At 39.0% G+C, this 20,827-nt stretch overlaps 1 long non-coding RNA gene across 1 annotated transcript in view; it reads left to right on the top strand.

Annotated features, from left to right (window-relative positions):
- The first annotated feature begins 3,295 nt into the window (after positions 1–3,295).
- The window catches only part of LOC122806193, a 100,711-nt gene continuing 83,179 nt past the window's right edge, over positions 3,296–20,827 (top strand). Inside the window, exon 1 of the long non-coding RNA XR_006365488.1 lies at positions 3,296–3,406. This is a non-coding gene — a long non-coding RNA (uncharacterized LOC122806193). The remainder of the gene's footprint in view (positions 3,407–20,827) is intronic.

Genomic DNA, 20,827 nt, shown 5'->3' with positions numbered 1-20,827 from the left:
TTTTCTTTGTTCCCTTATGAAAGTGAGCACCACCCCTAAAGCTAGAAAACTGCATTTCCTTGGTTCTAGGGTATGTTGTTTATATATGTGTGTGTGTGTGTGTGTGTGTATATATATATATATATATATATATATATATACATACATACATACATACATACACACATATGTATGTATATATATATATATATATATATATACATATATATATATATATATATATATATATATATATATACACATATATCAAAAAGGTTGAATACTTGGTTGATAGAACAGTTTATATGGGTGTAAAAAAGAATAAGTACACATCTGAGTGAATGCACAGTTATGCGGACATTATGTGGATGAATTAAAGTGCAGGAGAGTAAGAATATGCAGGACAATGAATGTTTGATTAAAGAGGTGCTGGTGTGAAGATGAACAAGATCTTTTTAGAGTGGTGTGCACATGCAAGTGCTCGTGGGTCAGGGTAAGAGTAAGGACTAGGGACATGGATAGATTTTGTGATACATGTAAAGTATGTTTGTGTCTGAAGTAGCACTGTTAGGGAAATGGTTATTAGTAATGTAACGTAGAATTCGGGTTAGGGAAAGGTGTATGATTAAGGATAGGTTAGCACTTGTAAGTAAAGTGATGCAAGGAGGATAAGGTTTCTAATTTTGAAAATCAGTTAATCTTTTCTAGTGTTTTGCTAACATATAGAATCCGATATCTGTATTTATGTAATGGAAATCCAGAACAAAAATGTGATGTGATGTTTTTTGCTGGACCAATAAAGGTGTTTGTGGAACAAGCCAGCTTGATGTTTCAATAAAAATGAGCCCTATGTTCGTGATGTATTACATGGAAGTTGTACAACAGTTCACCTTTTTTTTGTAATGACATTTGTGGGCTCTTCCTACTAACATAATTAAACTGGGCAATTTCAACTCAGATGTACTGTGCAGATGTCACTTATCAAATCACTCCGGAAGTATTTAGAGATGCATTAAACAGTGGATATTGTCTGTGTACCAAGCAAGGGCTACATAAGAAAAGAGAAATGCATCTGTAACAGGAAAAGCAGTACTAAGCTGTTACAGTATGTCAGGAAAAGTACTACTCTAGCACACTGCCAAAGTGTTGTATCTTGTAGGGGTGGGAGGTTTGCATAATGGTTAAACTGTTTACTTTACAGACACAAGGTGCAGGGTTTGATTCTGACATGGGGTCATTGGCTAGGCTTATAATAGCCCACATGGGCAGTTAGCCTAGTACTAATCTATGAACCTATAGCTATGGCAAGCTAGTGTATTCACACGCAAGCACCTGGCCAACACAAAAAGGATAATAAAACTAAATGTTGCAGTCAACAGAAAGATCAGTGTAGATATGCTCAACACACATTGGACAGACTGCTCAGTATATACATGGGAAGGAAATGGGCTAAACTGGAAAATAAAAAAGGAGAGAACAATAAGCAGAGAGAAACTCAGAAGGGTAACCATAGTGTTTGAAAGATTGGGTGTCGAGAGGAAGGGCAGTTGACCCTTGTGTAAGTTCTACAAAAGAATGGTGGGTAGGGAATGTCTGTGTGTGGGATAATGGGAATGGGAAGATAACGATTCACAAAGGTAGAGCACAGACAGCTAGGGAGGGGGTGGTATGCAGAGCAAAAATAGTGAGGACATCGGATGGCCATATATATATATATATATATATATATATATATATATATATATGTATACACACACACACACACACACACAGGGTTGGCAGATGTTGATTGGAGGCACTGAGCAGCAATCAGTCTGCGGAATGACATACAGCTGAGGGAGGCCACACGGTTCAGGACAGGGTGGGATGCTGGTATGGTTGGCTGTCATTCCAGTACATTGGGCAGCAAATCCAGGCATCAGTCATATCTGGGTGGCTGGCTGATACCCGAGGCCTGTTGGTTATACAGCTCCACCAGCCAAACAAGAAGCAGAAGCTGTTCCCACTGCAGGCATCTTGCTGCTGTTGTACCTCAGCAGTGACCAACTCCACACCACATGCCGGAGACCCTCTGTCTGTCTTCATGAACAGAAGCATTTAGCCCCCTCCCCAAGTTGCAGGTGTGGACGGCACCAGTGGCTCCTCATGTTAAGCCTTCAGCTTTTCCTTCTGCAAGAGGCAGGCTTGGCAGCTCCTGGTAGCCCATAGCTGGATGCAGAGGGGCTGGCATCCAAGTCCAAGGAGGTCATTATCCCACTGTAATTCACCCTTATTAGACCAACCATAGAGTACTGTGCTCCATTTGATATGAACCTGACCAGGCATATGCTGCAACTAAAGTGACCTCAGATATTCCTTACAAAAGAATACAAGGCATAACAAACCTGCCTTATGCAGAGTGCCTTAAAGCCCTTTCCCTTTCCTCAGTCTCCAATAGACTGCTGAGGGGTGATCTCTGCCTGGCTTGCTAGGCATCCGCAAACCCAACACTTACGAATTTCATATTACTTATTCATAAGTCAGAGTACTAGAATTACAAGGTCTAGGGGCCTGAATTTTGTCTGTAACTTAAACAGAGCATGCTAGAGAGACAGATGTTTGTCCCAGAGACTGCCTTTCCTTTGGAATAGGCTTCCCATCCATATGAAGCTGAGTTTGTCTGTTAACCTGTTTAAGCACCTAGTCCAGTGGATGGGGAATAGGAAGTTTTCACTGGGCCTGGCACCCATGTGCCTTATGGACAGAGGTAACTTATAAATACCTGGCTCCCAGTGTCTTGTTTGGATGTAGAACTTCATTATTTTTTTGGAAAACTTGGCTAGGCTTAGAAAGTCCCCCTGGGTTGTTAGCCTAATTTATGAATGACGGGCATTTGAGTTTCAGACTTCATATCTCTTTAAAAATGCATGCTAACACAAATCCTATTATTCTAACAACATTCTAAGTATATAAGGGCAGGGATCTATAAAAGTTGTCTGTATTTCTGGGCTTTTGTCCCACAACATTATTTTAGGCTTAAACCAGATTTATTGTGCTAAGAGGGTGAGGGGTATAACTGCTTCTCCGTTTCCCTGCTCTGTGACTGTGTAAGCAGCGTAAAGAAAGATTGGAAACAACCATTAGCACTTTCTCAGTGATGCTTTCCTTGTTTTAAAAGAAACTTTGTATATGTGAAGTATTTTAGAAAATAAAATTATACAGTGAGATAATGGGGAAATTAACCATAATTGTTACATTTTACTAGACACTTGTTTATGAATCTTAAAGTGCAGCTTTTTCTAACCAGTTTCATTGGTGTGCTTTCTTTTATATAGATATCCCTGCCCTTTCTGCGAGCCACTTACAGTCATTTTCCAGGAATGCTGGTGATCCGCAGCTGGTTGACTGGCTAAGAGAACATGGAGCAGATGATTATACAATAGACAGGGTAAGAAGAATGCACATTCTTTACCAATAAACAGCAAAAGAAAGTCCGCTAGCTTAGTACCATAAAGGGTATCCTCATATGTTGTTCAGCCACAACGCCAATACTTTGGATCTCCAAAAGGACAAATGAAATGTTCAGTAGATAGTAGATAGTAACGACCATTTAATAAAACACCAAAACAAACGTACAACACATACAAAGGATTATCTATTCCTTCTAGACTTCATCAGAATCCATAAATGCCAGTGTAAAAATGCTCTTAAATACTCGATCACCTGGTTAATAAATTAATTAACAAATTAATTAACAAATCAATTAAATATGTTGTCTTGTCAAAGAAAGTTTTTTAGCTCAATACAGTTCATATAAACCAGTACTAAAAACAGTACTAAAAACACCTATACTATAAACTGTAAAACAACATAACCTAATCTAAAACTTTTTACAAAGACACAACTCACTTAATCAACCTTATATAATATATAATATATAATATGTAATATAATAATGTACACCTTAATACATTCTAAAAAATATATGATGTGATATGATGTATCAACTCCAAATATGTGAATATATATGTATATGTAAAAACTTGTCATGAAATAAAAAATATATCATACCAAGAAAAAAGAAAACCACATAATATTGCACTATAATGGTCCTTGTATAATATGACTATATACATATATACATATGAATGAATAAATAGTGTATAATTAGGTCAATTTAGGTTATTGGATAATAATTTCAGAGCTGGTTTTATGGAAATGTGATCATTCATTCCATGGGATCCACAGGCATCCAGCCTGAGTTGCCAAATCATCTCTCTGTATTCGAGGAGGGACTCAATCACCCCTCTTTCACTTCTCTTGACCTCCTCAAGAACCCAGAATTTGATATTGGTCTTATTACATACTTCAGTGTGCCTAAAGAGGGCATTGTTATCGCTCTTTTATTGATATCCCTTATGTGTTCATATACCCTTTGCTTTAACTTCCTCGGTCTTTCCGACATAATATTTTCCACAAGTCAAGCAGAAGATAAACCACACCTTGGGTGGCAATTATAGTAACCCAAACTTTCAATTTTAAATTCAATCTCTATCCATAACATTTTTTTCCAATATAAAAGTGCATTGCCCACACCTTCCACACTTATAAGTTCACTTTTTCTCCGCTCCACTTCCATAAAGAGCCTTTTTCCTTTCAAGAAGTTTCTTAAAATTGTTGTTCTTCCTATATCCAAAAATCAACCGCTGTTGAAAAATAGGAACTTCCACATGTTTTAGAAAACATCCTCCATACTTCATTAATGCCCTTTTGTAACCAATGTACCCCTTTATAGTATGTAACCATGAGGCGTGGTGTATTATTCTCCTTTGATGATTTATTTGTAGTACCTGAGGGATTGTCTATTTGGGGTCCCAGTATATCAAAATCATATGCCAATAGTGGCCGAAAATGCGTGTTCCGCTTCCTCAAGACCTCCCTTTTGACATTCTTAATAAGCCTAAGTGGGTAACCCCTATCCATAAAGAAACCTTGTATCAAATCCATCTCTTCTATACATGTCCCTTCATCACTAGTCATTCGAGAGGCCCTGATCATTTGGCCCTTAACTATGTTACGCCTAAGATATAATGGGTGGTCACTCTCAAAGTGCACATAGAATTTGAAAAGCATTCCTTCCTAAAAACCCGAGATTCATATTTCCTACTTGGTTTATTTTTAGTAATAGTTATATCCAAATAATCTATATGGTCATTGTTATGTTGGTAAGTAAATTCCAAAAACGTTGTAGTCGTATGGAGATAGTCTATAAATTCCTTGACCTGTTCAACTGTCCCTTTCCACACTACCATGATGTCTGGCACGAACCTCAAATATGTAACTATATCAACCCAAAATTTGGACTTGAAAACATATTCTAGCTCCCAGAATAACATAATAATATTAGCATAGGTGGGGCACATGAAGAACCCATTGCCACCCCTCCTATCTGATGGTATATATCACCCTGGAAAAACAAAAAATTGTTCCTCAAAACCAGTTCCATATTTTCAAGAATTAACCTAAAATCGGTTGTATCACCCAAATTGAATTCTATCAACATATGTTCGAACCATTTTAACCCTATGTCATGTGGTATAACGGAAAATAAATCACGGACATCAATGGTCACAAAAATAAAACAATCATTATATGGAACCTCTCTAAATTTTGTAAGGAGGTCCCATGAGTCAACTAAAATGTGTCTATAGTTCTTATAAAAGTTTTTTAACTTAGCGTCTATAAATATGGCAAGGGGCTGTGTTTTTGAACACTGTGAGGTTACTATAGGCCTAAGGGGGGGGATTATGTACATCCTTATGGATTTTGGGAATACCAAAAATTTCCGGAATGACTGGTTTAGTTACTTTGAAATAATTATACAGGTCAATATTTATTAAACCCTGTAGCAAGTTGTCCTCAAGCCAATAGTCTATTTTTCTGTAACAGATGTTCATCTCATTCCTAGATGCAAGTCGATATCTGTCCCCTTGATTGAGGATTTCTCTCATCCTACTAGTGTAATCCCAATGGTCCATAAGGACCACCCCTCCCCCCTTATCGGGTTTCATAATCCTTATTTTGTCATTTCCTTGTAACCACTTCAGAATAGACACTTCTTCCCTTGTCATATTACTAAATACTTCTACTCCGTCATTTCCCTGGTACTGTTCCCTAACCATATGCAAAACTTGCTTTTCAAAATTAGCAATATCGTGTTGTAAGGGGGGATTAAAAACACTTTTCCTTTTAAAAGTGTTTGAATGCATATCCTCACTTTGTCCAAACATGTTCTTAAAGTGTAACTTTCTTGTAAATAACTTCACATCAAGTAATAGGTCCTCTAATTTGGGCTTTCTTATTGGAATAAATGAAAATCCCTTAGTAAAAAGTCCAAAAAAAGCTGCTGTCACCTCTATTTCTGTGAAGTTATAGATATAAAAATTGTTATCCACATTAATTTTACATCTGGTAGAAATAATAGTGTTTAATTCAATGTTGGCCCCACTATCGGGACCGTCATTAATATATCCTATTTCATCCAGATCTGGGACTACTTCAAAATTGTCACTTTCCAAAAGCACATACTTTTCTATTGTATTACACCCTGGGGTGTCGGAATTACTCCTTATTTGTAGTATATTAATGACGGTCCCGATAGTGGGGCCAACATTGAATTAAACACTATTATTTCTACCAGATGTAAAATTAATGTGGATAACAATTTTTATATCTATAACTTCACAGAAATAGAGGTGACAGCAGCTTTTTTTGGACTTACATAATCCCCCCCCTTAGGCCTATAGTAACCTCACAGTGTTCAAAAACACAGCCCCTTGCCATATTTATAGACGCTAAGTTAAAAAACTTTTATAAGAACTATAGACACATTTTAGTTGACTCATGGGACCTCCTTACAAAATTTAGAGAGGTTCCATATAATGATTGTTTTATTTTTGTGACCATTGATGTCCGTGATTTATTTTCCGTTATACCACATGACATAGGGTTAAAATGGTTCGAACATATGTTGATAGAATTCAATTTGGGTGATACAACCGATTTTAGGTTAATTCTTGAAAATATGGAACTGGTTTTGAGGAAGAATTTTTTGTTTTTCCAGGGTGATATATACCATCAGATAGGAGGGGTGGCAATGGGTTCTTCATGTGCCCCCACCTATGCTAATATTATTATGTTATTCTGGGAGCTAGAATATGTTTTCAAGTCCAAATTTTGGGTTGATATAGTTACATATTTTAGGTTCCTGGACGACATCCTGGTAGTGTGGAAAGGGACAGTTGAACAGGTCAAGGAATTTATAGACTATCTCCATACGACTACAACGTTTTTGGAATTTACTTACCAACATAACAATGACCATATAGATTATTTGGATATAACTATTACTAAAAATAAACCAAGTAGGAAATATGAATCTCGGGTTTTTAGGAAGGAATGCTTTTCAAATTCCTATGTGCACTTTGAGAGTGACCACCCATTATATCTTAGGCGTAACATAGTTAAGGGCCAAATGATCAGGGCCTCTCGAATGACTAGTGATGAAGGGACATGTATAGAAGAGATGTATTTGATACAAGGTTTCTTTATGGATAGGGGTTACCCACTTAGGCTTATTAAGAATGTCAAAAGGGAGGTCTTGAGGAAGCGGAACACGCATTTTCGGCCACTATTGGCATATGATTTTGATATACTGGGACCCCAAATAGACAATCCCTCAGGTACTACAAATAAATCATCAAAGGAGAATAATACACCACGCCTCATGGTTACATACTATAAAGGGGTACATTGGTTACAAAAGGGCATTAATGAAGTATGGAGGATGTTTTCTAAAACATGTGTGGAAGTTCCTATTTTTCAACAGCGGTTGATTTTTGGATATAGGAAGAACAACAATTTTAAGAAACTTTTTGAAAGGAAAAAGGCTCTTTATGGAAGTGGAACGGAGAAAAAAGTGGGAACTTATAAGTGTGGAAGGTGTGGGCAATGCACTTTTATATTGGGGGAAAAAATGTTATGGATAGAGAGATTGAATTTAAAATTGAAAAGTTTGGGTTACTATAATTGCCACACCCAAGGTGTGGTTTATCTTGCCCTTTGCTTGACTTGTGGAAAATATTATGTCGGAAAGACCGAACGTAAGTTAAAGCAAAGGGTATATGAACACATAAGGGATATCAATAAAAAGAACGATAACAATGCCCTCTTTAGGCACACTGAAGTATGTAATAAGACCAATATCAAATTCTGGGTTCTTGAGGAGGTCAAGAGAAGTGAAAGAGGGGGTGATTGGGAGTCCCTCCTCGAATACAGAGAGATGATTTGGCAACTCAGGCTGGATGCCTGTGGATCCCATGGAATGAATGATCACATTTCCATAAAACCAGCTCTGAAATTATTATCCAATAACCCTAAATTGACCTAATTATACACTATTTATTCATTCATATGTATATATGTATATAGTCATATTATACAAGGACCATTATAGTGCAATATTATGTGGTTTTCTTTTTTCTTGGTACTTGATATATTTTTTATTTCATGACAAGTTTTTTACATATACATATATATTCACATATTTGGAGTTGATACATCATATCACATCATATATTTTTTAGAATGTATTAAGGTGTACATTATTATATTACATATTATATATTATATATTATATAAGGTTGATTAAGTGAGTTGTGTCTTTTGTAAAAAGTTTTTAGATTAGGTTATGTTGTTTTACAGTTTATAGTATAGGTGTTTTTAGTACTGTTTTTAGTACTGGTTTATATGAACTGTATTGAGCTAAAAAACTTTCTTTGACAAGACAACATATTTAATTGATTTGTTAATTAATTTGTTAATTAATTTATTAACCAGGTGATCGAGTATTTAAGAGCATTTTTACACTGGCATTTATGGATTCTGATGAAGTCTAGAAGGAATAGATAATCCTTTGTATGTGTTGTACGTTTGTTTTGGTGTTTTATTAAATGGTCGTTACTATCTACTATCTACTGAACATTTCATTTGTCCTTTTGGAGATCCAAAGTATTGGCGTTGTGGCTGAACAACATATGAGGATACCCTTTATGGTACTAAGCTAGCGGACTTTCTTTTGCTGTTTATTGGTAAAGAAGTGGAGCAGTGGAGTTTGAAGAATGCACATTCTGTTGACAGTGTTTTAATTAATTGGACGGTCATGTGTACAATAAGGTGTTGCACTGTTGCATAACTAATTATTGCTGTTACAGAACATTTTGCCTTTTTTTATCTTTACTTTTCTTAAATTGCCATAGCGTGTCTCAGTGTTATAGTTATCTTACATCAGTTCTACAGCAAGCAAAATATTTTATTGTACACCAATAAAAAAACACTGTTACAAATTAAAGGTATACAAGACTCATTACTACATAGCTGCATTCTAGCTTTTATCACTGTGAATGTGTCCTTCCTTGATCAAAGCTTACTTTTATTTGCCTTGTTGATCAAGGTATACACTAGGAATGTGGCTCATTTTAGTAGTTCATAGCCAAATCTGAAGTGGTGTAGTGTACACATTAGTTTCTAGGATACTGTCATATTGAGTTTGTCAAACCACAGAAATATCCTTGAGCATTCTTCAGATATCACAAGTATTTTGGGACTGTCCCTAACAAAAAAGACATTTGTTGCAATCTCTTTCAGATATATGCGTACATTATTTTTTACATGTAGTCAGTGACGGTTATCTTTTTGCATTCAGCCTAATCCTGCTTTAAGCAGAACAGAATAGATAACATTTTCAATCCACAACAGTTTCAGATTTTCTTGACCCCTCTATGCCTAGACCTCAGTATGGAGGGTAAGGTGGCATTACCATTTGAGAAATATTGGAACAGAATGAGCTGAGACTGAACTGGTTTCCCTTGATGCTGAATGCAGGCCCTCTCCTACTTGTCTGTTCTTTCTTTCTAGCTATAATCCATTACACTTCCTTGTTGTTTTCTATACTGAAATTATCCACCCCCCCAGTCTCCTAGTCTGTCATTAACTGTCATTTTTATATTTTTATGTAATTATATGTCTTTATCTGTTTAATAACTGCAAGATGTGTTGGCTTTTTTTTAATGTATATATGTGTGTGTGTGTGTAATGTATTTAATAACTGCTAGCTGTATATGCTTTATTTTTTGTGTGTGGGCATATATATATATATATATATATATATATATATATATATATATATATATATACACACACACACACACATATAGTTTCATGCACACACACACACACACACACACACACACACACATATATTTATACACATTTGTGTATGGAAAGATAAGCTGCTGATATACAGTGTGTTTCTCATTTCATTACGACTAAATGAAGTGGCGGAAGAATAACAGTACCTCTCAATGGTCTTTACTACAAAAAGAAGAGAATGTCAGGCAGTATTAGTAGTTCAGCAAGTAGCACACTGCCTTTCATACTTGAAAAATCAGAAGGCTGTGGGTTCTAGTCTCACACCAGTTAAGGATAAGTTAAATATTGAAACATAACGGGGAGGGAGTGCTGCACTCCTATGTTTCCATCCTTCAGATGAGATTTTAAACTAAGTTTTGTGTTCTGGAAATGGTAGCGGTTCATATGGGTGTTACAAATCCCAAAGCACTTTTCAAAAGGAAAGTAAGGAAAATGTTTATTTAAATATGCTTTAAAATGTTTTAGCAAAGCAAGAACAAAAGGAAAGTATATAATACCCCAGCTTTTATTGCATACACATATCTCCTATTTTCCACACTTAACAGACAAACTCCTTAAGAAGCACTTCTTAATAGTTATTCTCCAGTATGGAGTGTGTTTCCCAAGTATTCAGACTTTGTCCTTCTACTAAGATTAATGCTTTGCTTTGTCTCTTTTATTAATCTGGGTAAGATTTAGCTCATCAGGTCTTGTATCTGTGAATCCCAGATGTGCAAACCAGATTAAATGACATGGCACTCATTGAAAGTTTTGTTTTCTTTTTTAATACATGGGAGCCCACACCTCCCACGCAGGAGACTTTGCTGTCTGCAGCCACTTAGCTAATATAACTATCAATGAAGTTGTAAAACGCTGCGTAAAACTTTGGGGAAATTATAAAATAGTGTTGACAGTGCCAGTTCATTGAACTGGGTTTGTTTGATCAGTTTTTACTGAACTGACACTTGCTTGAACAACCGAATACCACTAAACTGTCTATGCCATTGTTTACCATGTGCCAACAAAAGTAACATCCTTGAAACCCAATGTGCCATATTTAATGGATGTTATAGTGGCATATTGAGTGACATTGTCACCTTTGTAGCAAGAGGTTCTGTGGTTCAGATGTTCTTCGTGTTTCACTGTTGCAGTCATTACATTTGGGTTATCTGCTTGCAGGTAGCCGTCAGTCGGCCTGATTATCAAAGTCTTGGGTCCTGCGTCAGTTGCTGTCTCATCTTCCATGACGTCAGGTAGTGAGGGTTATAAGTCATGAAGCCGACGCCATTACATCAGTCTTTCTTGCTGTGCGGTGCCCGAAGCAGAAACAGTTTGCAAGTGCCGGTCAGCCCACTCCTGAAATTTTCATTTTTGAGTTTCAGATCCGAAATCTTCAGCAAAGCTAAGTACTCTGTTGAGATCCTTTTTCTTTCTCTAAACTGATGTCAGTAAAAGTTAACAACTGTATTTCTTGTGGAAAGGAAATAACTCATAAAGATTTTCATTCATACTGCATTCCTTGCCTAGACCCAGACCACGACTTACCTCGCTGTCAGTTTTGTGCCTTATTCAAACCTTGAACTATTCGCCGTTGGTTTATTTTCTCATCTAAATATTTTGGTACTCTGTTAAAGTATCCAGAAATAGCTTCGGTAAGCCACCTGACTTCCGACATTCCGAAAAAGCGCAAAGACAGAGACAGACCGCATAGGTCCAAAGCTGCTGACAACGCTTCTGCTAAGCTAGTCGCCAGTTCGCCGGTACTCAGTGAGGCGCTTTCACAGCCCTTGATACCCGCTACTTCAGATTTGCAGGCCCCTACTGAGACCCATTCGGAGTCCGGTATGCCATGAGATGCTTCTTCATCTGTGGAACCTGCGGATGTCTCTACCTTGGATAGGTCCGGAGCCGCTGTGCAGGCACCAGCTTCTGAGGGTGTATTCAGGCCTACTGACTTGCATATTAAACCGACGCCATATTTTTCTTCAAGGCCTAAAACTCGATCCACGCCTAGAAAACCGATGGCCAGACCACATGGTCATGCCCCTATGCCTAAAAAACAAATGATAAGAATGGCTAAAGACCTTATTACTCTAATCAGGGGAAGCAACCCCTTCTCCCTCTAAGAGACCTAGAACTGATTTTCCTTATGATTCTTTTGATCAGGATTCTGACATTTCTGTTTTCTCTGATGACCAGGAGTTGCTCTTGTCTACTTATGAGGATTCTGATGCAGAAGACTCCATTCCCTCTGCTTCCCCTCCAGAGAATTTCTCTTTTGGTGAAACTTTGCATACACTTTACCTCCGTCTCCCAGAAAACCTGACAGGTATTAGAGTACCTGACTCTCACAAGGTCCTCTTTAAGAATCCAACTGCGGATCCTGAGACCATTTCACAGGGACCCAAAGGCATGAAGGCTACTACTTCCAAAAACCCTACCCCCTCTGATAGAGATTCCAGAGCCCTGGACAGATGGGGTAAGAAGGTATACACTTCTGCTACTTTGGCCATTAGGACCTTAAACTGCCAGTTTCATATGTTAAAGTATCAGCAGCATATTATTGGATTGCTTAAACAGAAAATTATGTTGATTCCTGATTGTGCTGAAAATAAAGAATTACAGGATTTAGTGCATTCTGCAGAACAAGTTGGAAAACATACTTTGCAATGTGGTTTTGATTCATTAGAGGCATCTTGCAGGGCTGCTGTGACTGGGTCTGTACTTAGAAGGCATGCTTGGCTTAAGGAGCAAACTTTGCCAGATCATGTTAAAGCTAAATTACTGGATGCTTCCTTAAACCAAGACCGCCTGTTTGGCAACAAAGCAGACACAGTACTTAAAAAGATGGAGGAAAAAGCCAAATCTATGCAAACTTTTAAAGATTTCCTGCAAGTACAGCCTCCCAGATTTAGTAGGCACTGGCCTTCTAAGAATTGGTCCTTTCCTGCCTCTTCCAGGCTTTCTCATTCCAAACCCAGGACCAGCAGACCACCCATGCTTCAGTCTCAAGGTACTCACAAGCCTAAGCAGTGGGGCACCCACTTCCAAATCTGGAAGTAGTAAGACACCCCTATGGTAAGCTGTCACAATGACTTAACTTTAAATCTTCCAAGCCCTGCTCAACTAACTCTTCCTTTAGGGGGAAAGATCGCTCTACATGCAAAAAACTGGGAACTCATTACCCAAGACAAATGGGTTTTAAATATAGTTTCCCAAGGATACAGATTCCACTTCCACTCCTTACCAACCCCAAATGGTTGGCCAGACCTACCCCCAATTCAGTGGACAGAGGCTCAAAAGCAGGTTCTCTCTTCTAAGTATTAGGGCTATTCAGCCTGTCCCAGAAGAGGAATGGGGTCAAGGTTTTTACTCAAGACTTTTCCTGGTACCCAGAAAAGATGATTCCTGGCGTCCTATCCTGGACTTGTCTATCCTAAACACCTTTTTGGTAATCCCAAAATTCAAAATGCTAACTCTTCATCAGCTGCTTCCTATGCTAGGCAAAAATGCCTGGTTGGCAACACTGGATTTAAAGGAAGCTTACCTGCATATCCCAATAAGGGAATCTTGCAGAAAATACCTATGCTTCAGAGCAGGCTACATGCACTATCATTTCTCTGCACTGCCCTTTGGCTTATCTACTGGACCCAGGGTATTCACAAAGTGCCTAGCTCCAGTCATTGCATACTGCAGGCAAAGAAATATTCAAATATACCTGTACCTGGACGATTGTCTAATTCAGGCAGAAAGCCAGGACATGCAATTAAATCATCTAGCATTTGTAAAGAAGTTACTAATTTCTCTGGGGTACACCATAAACGAAAAGAAATCACATCTAGTACCCTGCCAACAAATTGTATTCCTGGGAGCAAGCTTGAATACAACTTCCCAGATGGCCTACCCCACGCCAGAGAAACAAGGTCATTTGACTGCCTACTTCAAAGTACTGGCCACAAAGACCCAGCTATCTGCAAGGAAAATACTGCAAGCCCTGGGGTTCGTGGCCTCTTGCATTCTACTAATTCCATATGCAAGGCTGCATATGAGGAAACTACAATGGTATCTAAAAAAGCCTATGGTGTCCACATTCTCAGGACCTAGAATCAATGACTCCTATCATCCCTGGTCTAAAGACAGAGTTCCTTTGGTGGGCAGAGGCTTGCCACCACAGCAAGGGACTGCCATTCACTCTGCTCCCTGCTGCCCAAACCCTAACAACAGATACGTCAGACTATGCATGGAGGGCTCACTTGGCAGGGCAGTGCATTCAGGGCAAATGGAACCCGAGTCAGATGCACCTGCATATCAATCAAAAGAAATGTTAGCTGTACAGAATGCTCTCACAGCCTTCAAGGACCACATTCTTCCAGGACAATTATTGGTAAAGACGGACAACACCACTGTCATGTGGTACATAAACAAGCAGGGGAACCCACTCATACCCTCTCTGCAGACTAGCCATGGCTGTGTGGAACACAGCCTTGAGCTACCAAGTGCATCTACAAGCTCAATTCCTGCCAGGCAAGCTGAATACACTGGCAAACGACCTAAGCAGAAATCTCATGGACCCACATGAGTGGAAACTGGAACCAAAGATATTCAACATTTTGAGAAACAAATGGGGAGCCCAGAGATAGACTTGTTTGCCTCCCCTCAGAACTACCAATTGGACAAATTCTGCACAAGAACTCCCCACAGACAATCTTAGAAAGTGGATGCCCTGTCCTTCACCTGGAAAAACCTATCCGTTTATGCCTTTCCCCCTCTGCCTCTCCTGTGCAAAGTTCTACTAAAGATCAAACAAGACAAACCAAGGACAATACTCCTTGCATCAGACTGGCCACGCCAACACTGGTACCCCCTCTTGTGCAGTGTGTCACTGCTGGAACCATGGCACCTGCCTTAGACCCCTTCCCTGCTGTCCCAGCAGGAGAACCAGATTCTGCACTCCCAGCTTCAAACCCTGAACCTTGCAGCCTGGCTAATTACCTGAGCTCTCCGTTACCGTCCCTCAGTAAGCAAGTGATGAATGTCATTTTGGAGGCAAGGAGGCCTAGTACTAGAAAATCCTATGCTGAAAAATGGAAAAGATTCTGTTCCCGGAGTCAAACTCACGGGATGGGCACAACAGTGCCCAATTTACTGCACATTCTTCAATACTTAACTGAGATACTTCACAAGGGCCTTTCCTTTTCTTCCATTAAAATTCATGCCTCGGCCATTTTAGCTCATTATAATACTGAGCCACCCCTCTTCTCTCATCCACTGCTGAAGCAATTCCTCAGAGGGGGCCAAAAAGTAAGACCACCCAGGAGAGCCCCTACTCCAGCCTGAGACCTTAACTTTGTATTGGAAAAGCTCACTCTACCTCCCTTCGAGCCAGCTGCAAGTGCAGAGTTGAAATTCCTTTCTTGGAAAACAGCATTCCTTCTAACCATCACTTCAGCAAGAAGGGTGTCTGAATTACAGGCCCTCATAGGAGTGGAGCTTTTCATCATCTTTCATGTGGACAGGGTGTCCCTCAGGACCAATCCTTCCTTTATGCCCATGGTGGTATCCAGTGTGGCCCTTAATCAGTCCATTCATTTGCCAACCTTCTTTTCTAACCCACAGAACAAAGGGGAATGAATACTGCACTCCTTGGACGTGCACAGACAACTTAGATTTTACTTGGACAGGACTAAGCCTCTCAGGAAGTGTGAACAACTATTGGTTGCATTTTCTACAGTGGCAGAGGGGAAAGCCATTTCAAAGCAAACCATTTCTAAGTGGATAGGCCATTGCATTCATTTCTGCTATAAGCGCCATGTAAAACCTACCCCACAGGGGATAAGACCACATTCCACCAGGGCTGCATCTACCTCTACAGCCTTTCTCAGAGGTGTCCCTACTAGGGACATCCTAGAAGCTGCTACCTGTAGTTCTGTACATACCTTCACCAAGCACTACCACTTGCCAGTTTTTTCTAAATCCAGAGCTGGTTTTGCCACTGCAGTTCTACAGGGCCTAATAGCTGGTCCTAATGTTCTCTAATTTCCTCCTCCCTTCCTTAGCTTTGGGAATCTACCCAAATGTAATGACTGCAACAGTGAAACACTAAGAACATGGTACAGTTGTGTACACTTACCATAAATGTAGATGTTCGAGTGTATGCACTGTTGCAGTCCTGGTTACCCTCCCTCCAGCCCCCTGACTGCTACTGTGTATACCTCTCTTTTTGTTTACTGTACTTAAAGCTTTCTGGTGTATTTTCCTTTTTGTTGGAGGTGTAACCCTGTATATAATTGCTTCCCATTATGGGGGCACCTGACATCTGAGGCAAGAAAAACGGATGTAATGGTGTCGGCTGCATGCTTTATACCCCTGACGTCATGGAAGTTGAGACAGCAACCGACGCAGGACCCAAGACTTTGATAATCAGGCTGACTGAGGGCTACCTGCAAGCAGATAACCCAAATGTAATGACTGCAACAGTGAATGCACTCGAACATCTACATTTATGGTAAGTGTACACAACTGTAGTTACCTTATATGCAGTGTCAGGATGACCACACTGTGTTCATCTTGTTTTTCTCCAGTCATTCACATTTCTTCCCACATCCCAGTGAAGTGGTTGATGAATCGGTGACTCAAAATTGTGTGCATTTGTCTAATACAGAGTATATAAATGATATCGAAGAAAGGCCTGGCAATCTACTTTCATTCCTTACTTGCCTAGTAAACTCTGTGATTGTGCTGGCTGCTAATGGGGTCACTGTAGGAACTGCATGTGACTCGACAGTTTTAAATGGGTGTGCCATTTAAAATACTTAAGTCATTCCATAGTTTTCATAAGGCCTCAGTATTATTTATTTTTTTTTGCATATCCCTGCATGACCAAGCCATGGTTGAGGTACCAGGAGATTTCAGGCCAGGCGAGAACCCTCAATTACATTCTTCTCTGACCAGGAATCCCCAGTGAGCTCATTCTCTCATGGCAAGAGCCAGGTAGTGGGATATATTCCAGCCTTGCTGGCCCTGCAGAGTGACTTGCTTTCTCACTCTCCACCAGAAGAGCATTCCTTCAGCTGCAGCAGCTCTTCCCAGCTCTGCATTTTTGCACATGGCAGCACAGACTTGCTAGGCTTCAGGTCCTTCGGGTAGACATCTAGTGCTTCAGCTAGGTGCCACCCATGTGATGAGCCAGAGATGCCTCCCACACCCCAGGATGGGCGAGACAACAGTGGCAACTTCCTTCCATCCTCCCTTCTAGTTACTACAGACACGCAAGCCACTATTCAGATTTGTATGATTTACAACATAGTCAGGGCCTTATCTCGGTCTGCCTCAAAGTGGCTAATGTCTCAGTATCATTGCCATTTTGCCCAAACAGTATATTTTCATAGCCAAGATTCTTTATCCCTTTTACATTTACATTCTACAGTCATTTTTCTGCTCTCCTTTACCATCGCAGATTCAGAAAGTAAATGTAAACGTACAGTCGTTTCCACTGGCTTTCACACACTACCTTTAAATAGCATCTTATTCTACCTTATATTTGTATGCCCCTTTTCCAGCTCAATAACTTAAATAATAAGTCCTAATAAATATCAGAAACATGTTTTCCAGAAAATATTTCTTTATATATTATTTTTTTTTCGCATTAATTTTTCATTGTTATCTGGCTGTATAAACTAGCCCGCTTTCTGTTTCAGCTCTGTTTTAATCCATGAAGGCATTCTCACTGAATGACAAGGGGATCTACTGTGTGTCTGTATTGGGCAAGATGGTCAATAATCTAGCTTACTTCAGTAAAGATGGCCTGTACCCCTCATTCCAAGGCTTCTACATACTCCAGATAGCCTTTGATGGCCTTGTAGTAAAGTTTTAGACAGAATCCTGTTGATGGACATTGCAACATAATTAGCAGTCACATTGAAGTGTCCGTTTTCAGTGCAGAAATCTTAGTAATGACTTGCTTGATCTTGAGACACTGCTGCATTTGGAAAGAATCAGTGTCTCATAGTTACTTTGATTTCATTTAATTGTAAAGAATACACTCCCTGTGTACCCGAGTTGTATGCTTTTTATGTCTTCAAACTCAGTGACAACTCTGGTGGAGTTCCCATATTTTTTAAGGAACTCCTTGAACTGCAGATCGCTCTAGATAGGATTAATTGTCAATTAACGGCTTACTGCAGAACATCTTCCTTGTTCTCACTCTGATGACCACTTCTGTTTCCCTAGTGTTCTAAATGATCTTCCTATCAATAAAAAACGCCATTATTTTGAGTGACTTTAACTACCCTTCAGTAAACTGAAATACCTGTGCCTCCAATGTAGAATATGCCTAAAACTTCTTAGACTTAAATGCAAATCTCTTGACCTGTTGGTAAATTCTTCTGCAGGAGGAGACAACATTCTTGGCCTGATTCTTACTAATATGGCCGTCTCTTGCACTACTCCTGTGGTATCTCCTTCTCCATTGAAGTCAAACCACAAACTTGTGACCTTCTCCTTTCCATTACTCCCAAAAACCCTATAGAAAATCCAACTTAAAGACTATAAATATACCAGCCTCTACCTACTCTGATGAAATATCAGAATTCAATTTTGAGTGCATCGCCTCTGATCATGATACTTCGCCAAGCTTCACTAAGAATGTAACTCCCATTTAGAAAAACGCATGGAGCTTGCAGTACTTACTAGAGTTAAGTATCATGGGAAATTCAAACATAAATATCTGAGTTAGTCCCCTCTCATGTAGAAACTCCATAGCAAATCCAAGGCTCCTGTTCCCATGGAAAATAACCAAAAGCTGTACAAAAAAAATGAGCACCACTATTGCATCCACTGAAGGAGCCCATGAACTTTGGCTGGTCTCTTAAGCCAAAACTAGTTGTAAATTTTTATTTAGCTGTGTTAGAAACCTAAGAGAAGTACCCTGCATGGCTCTAAATGTACTGAAAATTACACCTACCATTCTGGTCCAATAGACTTTGCCAACATACTTGCAAACAAATTCAATGCCATTTTTCACCCAGGAGACTTCTGTCCAAAGACCTGAAACACTTGAATCTCATAGTCGGTAGTGTAGAAAGGGTTGAGCGAAGGGGGCCATTGCCCTGGGTGCAGTTGAGAAGCTAGGTTACATTTATTCTATACCAAAATGCCAGTTCAGAGAGACATCCTGCAGTAATAGCCAAAGAGGTTTTTTTTTTTTGCTCTTAAAGAACTGGGAAGAGTATGGATTTGGTGGTGCATGGTGGTTGTATTATTTTAGGAAGTAATATCCAAAGAAGACTTTTTTTTAACTTGAAGAGCTGGGGGTGCAAGTTTGTGGGACTGAGACAAGACGCTAGTTGAGCCAGCTAAGACTGTTTCCTTACTCTCCCAATTAGATCATTTGCTATCATCTCATCATTAAGGGTTTTGCATCCAGGAAGAAAGAGGTCATTGTCTCCCTATACTCTTCCCTTATTAGGCCGGTCATCGAGTATGCCCCATTTGACATGTACCGCACTAGACATCTGCAACAACTGGAGAGGCCACAAAAGTACCTCCCAAAGAGGATCCTAGGCCTTAAACACTAATCCTCTATGGACAGACTCAAAAAAACTCCAACTATTCTCTGTCTTATAGGAAAAAAACAATACGACCAACCAAACAATCCAAAAAGCAACACTCAAAGCTGGAAACCAAGAAAGTAGCACCAAAACGAATCTTTATTCACCACAAGTAAGCGCTTTTGTCTGGTGAGCATCACCAGACTTCTTCAGACAAAGTAAACCATACAACATTGAAGTTATGTACCCACCAAAATAGAATCAATTAATCAGTTAAAAATAATACATTGCAATCAATTAAATGTTTTAAACGATTAATTGTTTTAAACAGACACAGCCCTAATAAGAAAGAAAACTTCTGTAATAGACTAGGAAATAACAAGTAAATACATTCCATTCTGTCATATTCAGAGTGTATAGAAGACAACAACATGTAAGAACAAGTTAAAAAATATAGAATGAATAAAAAAACTTTCTAAAAATATATTATTTCAGAAAAAATACATTAAATATATCCACATTTATATATATATATATATATATATATATATATATATATATATATATAAACCTTATATACATTTAATAAATAATTGCTTACTTTCATCTATCAAAGACTTTTAATTTAAGCCTACTAGAAATGGATATTGCATCATTAAATCCTGGTGAGGAATAAGCATTTAAAAAGACTTGCCACCCGGCTTCCTTATCTTCAAGATGCAATTTCCAAGGTCCTCCCCCGAGCTTCACACTTCGCCTGTTGAATCACTAAAAATTTAAAATTATGCTCTGGAAACATCCTTAAATGTCTATATAATGCATTTTTTGCATCTTGCTGTTGAATATCATAAAGATGTTAATAAATACGTTGTGCAAGCTAGCGTTGGGTCTTCCCAATATAAAAAGCTGGACACTGGCAACAAACTGCGGCATAAACTACTGCATAAGTTTGACACTTATATTTTCCCTTTACCACAATTTTTTACCACCAATTCTAATACTAGATGTTCTCAAAATATGCTTACATTGGTGGCACATGCCACAAGGTGCCATGCTCCCCTTAGCCTCAATGA

The sequence above is a fragment of the Protopterus annectens genome, chromosome 1.part1 (assembly GCF_019279795.1).
Source record: "Protopterus annectens isolate FY-2018-M chromosome 1.part1, PAN1.0, whole genome shotgun sequence".
NCBI lineage: Eukaryota > Metazoa > Chordata > Ceratodontiformes > Protopteridae > Protopterus > Protopterus annectens.
The sequence above is the reverse complement of the archived record's forward strand: the minus strand, read 5'-3'. Positions and strand labels throughout refer to the sequence as shown.